Source organism: Budorcas taxicolor, chromosome 13 (genome assembly GCF_023091745.1).
Source record: "Budorcas taxicolor isolate Tak-1 chromosome 13, Takin1.1, whole genome shotgun sequence".
Taxonomy (NCBI): domain Eukaryota; kingdom Metazoa; phylum Chordata; class Mammalia; order Artiodactyla; family Bovidae; genus Budorcas; species Budorcas taxicolor.
The window spans coordinates 712,915-720,010 of record NC_068922.1 but is presented as its reverse complement, the minus strand read 5'-3'; positions in this window follow the sequence as shown (position 1 = coordinate 720,010).

The window sequence follows — 7,096 nt, the reverse complement described above, 5'->3', positions numbered from 1 at the left end:
GGAAGATCTGCAGTCATTTACATATATGGATATTTAAAGTGATGGCCGATGTGGAGCCTGTATTAAAAAAAAAAAATTGTTTACCATAAGGTAGTTTTTTGTCTTTCTGCATTTGAGTAGTTTATAAATTTGTGTGTTTATTTGAGAAAATCTGATTTAAAACATGGATGATGTGTTTGAGTGCTGGAAGAGAGGTCAGTAACCTGCAGAGGGCAGACAGGAAATATTTTCACTTTGTGCACTGTAAGGTGTCTGTTGTAACAACTCATCTCTGCTGTATGGCAGGAAAGTAGCTGTTAACAGTATGCAGACAAAAGAGACAAAAACCAATGATGGCAGGTTTACTAGGTTATTAGTAGTTAAAACAGTTGTTTTTTCTTTTTTTTTTTTGTTGCAAGAAGCACAGGATCAACTTACAGAGGCTATGAGATGTGCTGGAAAACACAGGATCGCGTCAAAAAGTACGATTTAAAGCAGCGTTGAAAATAAATATAAAGCAGATAAACAGTATAATATAAGAATAGATCAATAGTGATAATAAACGCATTATCGTGAAGCTGTGTAACATTTCACCTTTGAGCTGTTATGAGATGCATAATCCACCCCCCCCATTATTTCCATATTTTGCATGTTATCCACAGGTGAAAAGTGAAAGTTTTAATCGCTCAGTCATGTCTGACTCTTAGCAACCCGTTGACTCTAGCCATCCAGGCTCCTTTGTCCATGGAATTCTCCAGGCAAGAATCCTGGAGTGGGTTGTCATTCCCTTCTCCAGGGGATCTTCCTGACTCAGGGATCGAACCTGGGTCTCCTGTGTTGCCAGCAGATTCTTTACCATCTGAGCCACCAGGGAAGGCGATTAGTCACAAATTGAAAAACAGTACAGTTGCCAAATCACCTACTTTTCAAAATGCTAAGAACCTATGTAATTGAATCTGCAGATGTTTGTTCAAAAACAGTGTGATATGTTAAAAATCTATGTGTGAAAGAATGCCGTGACAGTCCAAGGGTTAAAACTATGCCTTCCAAGGCAGAGGGTGTGGGTTTGATCCCTGGTTGGGGAGCTAGGACCCCAAGTGCCTCACAGCCAAAAAAACAAAACATAAAACAGAAGCAATATTGCAGTCAATTCAATAAAGACTTTAAAAATGGTCTACGTCAAAAAAAAATCTTTAAAAAAAACCCTATGTGTGAAAATAATTATTTTAAAATCTGCATTTTAGGCTTGAAATGGAAAATGCTGAGTTACAAACTACAGTGAAAAAGCAAGCGGGCAAAAATGAACAGCTTCAGAAAAACCTGTCAAGTACAAGATCAGTAAGTCAACCTCTTAATTTCTGTCATACTGAGAAAGGATTTTAAATTTTTTTTTTTTTGCTAATAATATATAAGAATATTTTGGACAATGTAAAAAGTTTCATTGATTAGCTTATTGTATTTTTATTGGTACTTCTTGCTACTAGTACTGTGATTCCTCTATAGAAGAAGTCGACTGAATTCATAAAATTAATGATTTTTATAGTAAGATTTTAATTAAAAAAATTGTGGCAGTCCAAAAGCAATATTTTATGTAGACCACATTTTGTTTGTTCATTCATCTGTCAATGAAATTCCACCTTCTGACTATTGTTAATAATGTTTCTTTGAACACTGGTACACAAACATCTATTTGAGTCCAGAATTTTGAGTAATGATTTGATTGAGAATCTTGAGTTTCTTTTGTAATCCAGATCTTTCTGTGAGATTTTTGAGAATGAATCATTTTAAATATTGTAGTATGTTCTCTTTATTAAGAATGAATACTATGTCTGTATAGAACCATTTTTCTGAACGAATGTATTTTTCATTTGTTGGATTTTTTTTTTAAGAGATGGGGGTTGCATGGGAATTTTTCAAAGATTATTTTAGTAAGGTGTGACTTAACGAAACCTGGAATATCTTGAACCATTGATGAAAATGATTTTAGAGCATCTCTAGAAAGTAAAATGTAAATATAGGCAGTCTTTAAAAAAACTTTCATTAACATTTAGTATTTTGTGTGTAAAAGTTTCTATTTTTAACAAATAAATGTTGGCAATTTAAATTCCAGAAAAATGATGAAATGAAAAATCATTTTAAGTTGTTTTAAGAAAAGTCATCATTTTGAAATCTGTTATTGGCATCAAATCAGGTTTAAAAACTGTGTTTACTATAAATTCATGTTAACTTGTGAACCCATGAGAAATAATCTTCTTAAGAAAGAATAAGTCTCTCCAGGTGTTTAAAAATAATTTTCTTAAATTGTTTTTTTTTCTAAGTCTGAGGATAAAAAGGAACAATTAAATACACTGAATTAAAACAATCTCTGGAAAATAGCTTGGACCAAGAAAAGAAGAAAAACAGTGAGTTAGAAAAAGAGATTACTGGGTAAGATTTTAATATTTCTGATAATCTAAACTATTAATAAAAGTATAATTTTATTTTATTTAAAACCTTAGACACAAATTCATTTTCATGTGTATTTTCATAATTAAACACATTATCCTATTTCAAAGTTTACTGTGGAAAGTCAGCACAATCTGAAATGGTTTTGAGTGAAGCAGTGTTGTACTTATCTGTAATGATTTCTAAAACAGTAACAATAGTAATGTCACTCTCTTCCTCATCATCTATGCTGAATTTTTACTTCTGCAAAGTATCTTTGTTCTTTTTGGTAATCCTGCCTTCTTTTAACTGTGTTCCTTCCCTTCATCATTCAAGTAATTTATTATCTAAAAACCTACCTGTGTTATTGTTGAACAACAGTAAAAAGTATTTTGATTTAGCTTATATTTTCTTTTTGCCCCCAAATTTTAGTTATAAAATGTACATACAAAAATCTATGTGTAACCTAAAGAATAATAAAATTAGTGACCATGTTTTGATCAGTAAGATAAAAAACTGCTTCTGTTTTTTTTTTTTTTTTTTGCTCAGTACAGTTAACCGTCACCATCTACAGATTCAGCCAACCCAAGACAAAAAGTATTCAGGGAAAAAAATTTGACAAGTTCCAAAAAGCAAAACTTGGATTGGTCTCAAGCTGGCAACTATTTCCATAGTGTTTACTCTGTATTTATAACTATTTACAAAGTGTTTACATTATATTAGATAATGTAAGTGACCTAGGGATGACTGAAAGTATAGGGAAGATGTGCTTAGGGAGACTTGAGCATCCATGGACTTTGTATCCACGGAGTGTTGGGGGATTTTTGAACCAATCCTCTGTGGATGCCAAGTGATGATTATACAAAGGGTTCTTCTCTGATTCTTTTTTTTTTTTTCCCACATGTCTAAGCATTTTATTTTCTTTTTATTTTTTATTTATTTTTTATTTTTTGAACTCTCTTGCTTTTATTTATTTATTTTTTAAATTTTAAAATCTTTAATTCTTACATGCATTCCCAAACATGAACCCCCCTCCCACCTCCCTCCCCATAACATCTCTCTGGGTCATCCCCATGCACCAGCCCCAAGCATGCTGTATCCTGCGTCAGACATCTGATTCTTATTAATATTTTTCTTTTTAAATTTTCTCTACATTGCCTTGCATTTTGTTAACAATGTGCTGGGCAAGATTTCTACATCTCTTAAAACAGTCTTGAAGAGACTGGTACACTCTCTCTCTCTTCTGATTTCCTTCTCAGCCTGGGTTTTTTCCCGCTTAACTCAGGCACCAAAGATTTTTCTTTTTTTTCAATTTTAAGTGAGAATCTTTTTTTTTTTTTTTTAATCTATTTTCTTTTCTTTTTGTAGAGCCTGTGGTCAGTAGGAACAAACGTGTCTTGTGTTTTTTCAAAAAACATTCATATATCATATCTCTTCATCTTTACCTTGAATACTGATCTCTGGTTTATAACTAATATTTAATAATAAATTAATATTTCACACTAGCATGCTAAAAATTGACTTTAACTTATTTATAAGAACTCATATATTACATATATCACACACAGTCTATTTAAATGTGATAAAATTTGTTTTCATAACATTTGTCTAAGATTAGAATTTAGTTATTATGCTTTCAAGGAATATTAAATTTGAACAATGACAAAGGATTCTAATGTAAAGATTTGTTTGTTTTATCTGATAGAGCATATATCTGTTTAATTATTAAATATCTGCTCTTAAAGAACTTACTCATTCTATACATTCCATCACCTTCTCCACTACAGATTTAAGAAACTCTTAGAAATGACAAGAAGGAAGTTAAATGAATATGAAAATGGAAAGCTTAGTTTCCACGGAGATTTAAAAACCAGTCAAACTGAAATGGATATTCAAATTAATATGTAAAACATAAGGTAATTTTTAATCAGTTTTAGAACCTCCAAATCACTTAATTTGGGAAAATATAAATCATTCCATGTTTTGAGCAGTGAAACACAGATTGGTCTATTAATTTTTTAGGTTGGACACTAGTAAAAAAGACAGCTTTTCCATATACCATTTTTAGATAAAAAGGGCACACTGTTGACTCTCTCTGTCTTGAACCCTGGCTGGTGATCTGAAGCTGAGCAGCATAGCATTAATGACCCCAAAACTTCCATTGTTTTTGATGACAGGTTTGTTGAAATCTAATGAACATACCATGCAGTTAATTCATTTAAACTGTACAGTTCAGTAACTTTATTGTGTTTAAAGAGTTATACAGGCATTACCACGTTAGAACATTTTAATCACCCTCCAAAGAAATCACCCTGTGCCAGTTTTCCGTTCCTGCTCTTCCCAGCCTGAGGGAACCATGACTCCACTCCCTGACTGTGGAGATGTCCCTTTTCTGGACATTTCATGTCAGTGGAATCACACAATATGGGATCCTTTGTGACTGCCTTCTTTCATTTAGCATAATATTTTCAAGGTACATCTAACATGTATCAGTATTTCCTTGCTTTTTTTGCTCAAAAATATTCTATTGTATGGACGTACCACATTTTATTTATCCATTCATCATCTGATGGACTTTTGGGGTTGTTTCTACTTTTTGGCTAATGTCAGTAATGTTGCTGTGAACATTTATGTCTAAGTTTTGGTGTGAACATATTTTTTCACTTCTTTTGGAATACAGTTATGAATAGAATTGCTGTATTACACAGCAACTCTGTTTAACCTTTTGAGGACCTGCCATACTGTTTTCCAGCATGGCTGCATCATTTTATATTTTTATCCAAAGTATGTAAAACATTCCCATTTCTATACATTCCTGTCAACACTAGTCATTACCTATCTCTGTGAGTATAGCCATCCTAGCAAGTATGAAGTGGCATCTCGTGATATTTTATTTCTTTCTCTGAGGAGAGGATAATGAAGATTGAGTTCTAGATTAGTAACTGCTCAAAGCTACCCATCTCTTTTAGAATTTCAGTAAATTGAGATGAGGTCAAAAGTCTGATTTTGGTAATTAAACTATTTCTAGTTATTTCTTATAGTTCAAATCATAGGTCTCATTGCTTACTAGTCTTCATTGTTTTCAAACTTGAGCAGAAATTCTAAAGAGTCACACCTGCCCATTTGTAAGAAATTGTAATTGAAGGGCACCTTGAAAGAAACTTCTTCCTGAATAGTTCTTAAGTCTTTCTTCTAGTTATTTGCTTCTTCTCATCAACATTGTCATTAAAAATTTCACCCACTTTTATATTCCACTTTATAGGAGATCAGTTTCTACCTGCATTTAAGTTATGCTTTTATTTTCTTTTTCAAAAATCCATTTTTCTGTTTTTTTCCTAATCAGCTTTAAGTTTAGTGGCTTCAATAAACAACATTGGTTTCGTTCAAAATCTACACTTAGGAAAAGGTGGCCAGGACGGCTGGCTTCTCGTCCTCTTGGCTTCTGGCAGGTCAGCTCGAGGGCTGGGGGCTGGAATCAGGTGAAGGTGTGTTCATTCCCATGCTTGATAGTTGGTATCTGTGGTTGGCTGGACTTTGGTGAAGGCAGACAAGTGAAACACCTACCCTGAACACCTAGGTTCTCTTTGCAGCCTGGGCTTACTCGCAACATCGAGCCTGGTTCCCAGGTTGAGAGCCAGGCAGAAGCTCTGCCACCTTGTCTAACCTCACTTTGCAGTTCACATAGCATCGCTTTCATCATCTTCTGTTCAATAGGAGCAAGTCAGTTTTACTTGGCCTATATTCTACCTTTTTTACTGAATAAAGACTTTAAAACTAATGGGTACATTTAAAAACTAGCACAGTTACTCACTGGCCACAATTTTTTCATATTCCTTCCAATGAAAAATACCCTTTTCCCTACTCATTCCCTCACAAGTCTCAGTTGTTAAGTGTCAGGCCCAGGCTCAAGTCGACGTCTTACCATCTCCATCAGGTACAGATGGCACATGGGGATGGATGTGATTTCTGGGTGTGATTTCTAGACTGTGACCCTGTGAGCACAACCCTCTCAGTACTAAGACTTGAGAACTAAAGGGGCAAGTTATCTGCCACCCACACCCCCACCATTCTGCTGAATGACTAGACTCTCCCGTCCAGAAATGGGAAACGGGAGGCACCATAGTCCATGGCACCTTGAGGTCCAGTTTGGTGCTGCCAGCTCTTTGATGAGGACTTGGTCCTGCCCATAGGAGTGCTTCTCCTTTGCTCTACCCTCTGAGCTCTGTGTGCTGTCCTTTTCAAAAGAAATGACCTCTGTCTATAGCTGAGTCATGTTTCTCAAGCCAGCTTCCTCTTTATTGAAATTCTAAGAAAATCCCAAAGGCCTAGTCTCATTTGTATGTCTTGGTCTCTGTTAGGTCAAGCACTGTTTTTTGCTGCCAAGTTTATCCTTTAAAGATTTTAGTGTCCTGTGAATTGGATTGGGCTTCACGTCATTGGAGAGGCTACCCTCACAAATCTTTTTTGAGAGAAGCTCTGCACCTTGGGCTTCTTGTAAAGCTTTGTAGGATGATGCCTTTAAAATTCTTATGCCCTTAAGATCTTTAAAGGAATTTGAGGCACCACCTTAAGTCTTTTCAAGATCTTAATGAAGGCTTTTACAGTCTACAGGCTTCACCTTTAGATCATGTTTTCCTGGCAGCACCCTAGATTTGATCTTAGCCCAGAAGCTGTTTCTCTCTTTTAGCATCAT